Source organism: Chondrus crispus, genomic scaffold (genome assembly GCF_000350225.1).
Source record: "Chondrus crispus Stackhouse genomic scaffold, scaffold_309, whole genome shotgun sequence".
NCBI classification, from domain to species: domain Eukaryota; phylum Rhodophyta; class Florideophyceae; order Gigartinales; family Gigartinaceae; genus Chondrus; species Chondrus crispus.
This window is the reverse complement of record NW_005179201.1, coordinates 80153-81268: the sequence shown is the minus strand read 5'-3', so window position 1 is coordinate 81268 and position 1116 is coordinate 80153.

Here is a 1116-nt window from a genome sequence, read left to right as displayed (position 1 = left end):
GCTGTTGAGGCGGGGGACGTTCGCCCCCCGCCGCATTTGCCGAGCGTGTACTTGTGCGCTATGCTCGCCGTGAAGGCAGGAGAGCGCACGGATGTACGGCTGCTAGAGGTGTGCGTGAAGAGGGCGTATCGGGTGGCGGACTGTCTTGCGTTGATGGCGAGGGGGAAGGCGGAGGGCGACGGTGGTGGGGGGAAGATTGGCGCGTGGGCGAGGCTTGCAACCGTTGACTTTGAAAGACCGGCGGGCTTGTTTTTGGCGGCAGAGGACTTGGGGAGGGTTGGGGATGCCCGTAAGCAACTAGATATGTTAAATTGTCTGGAGAAGTTGCTGAACGGGGATGAGGGTGAGGTGCAAGAAAGCGTGAGAGATGCGGAGGGAGGTCAGCTGTGTTTAGGGGGTAGACGGGGTGTTACTTTGGTGGAGGTATGGGCGATGAAGGGGCGTGCTTTATGTGACGTCGGTGAGTTTCGAGAAGCGATTAAGATATTGAGTGCGGTTCAGCGGCAGTTATGTGAGGGGGAGATTGAAAAGGGCGTGCCTAGACTGTTAGCGAGGGATGTGGCGCTGGACTTAGGGCTGGCTTACGTGGCGGCTGGGGACGCGGATGAGGGCGTGGCGTTGCTGGAAGGTTTGGGTGTTGTTGTGGGGGGTTTGGAGTGGCGGGCGGCGGCGGCAGCGCTTGGAAGGGCGGAGGGGTTGTTGAGGAAGGGAGAGACGGAGGAGGCGTTGAGAGCTGTGAGGGAGGCCATCAAGTGTTTGCGTGTCGGGGTGTTGGACGATTGCGCGGCGGAGCGGTTGCTGCGGGGGGTGGCGTACCATAACCTCGGCGTGTTGCGGTTTTGCGGCGAGGGGGGTGCCGTGGGGGTTGACGAGGCGTTTGCGGCTGCGCAGGCGGCAATGGGGAAGTGCAGTGGGGAGGAGGCCGGCGTGTCCAAGGAAGCGGAGCGGATGATGGAGGCTGCTACACTGGCGAGGTGTGTGGCGATGTGGAAGGGCGGGCGGGCGGAGGATGCGGCTGCGCACTGGGTGGCAAAGCGGGGAGAGCAGGTGGACTTGGTTGGGCCAGGTGCTGGGGAGGTCGAGGAGCCGGAAGATATGGGACCACGTGCCGCATGA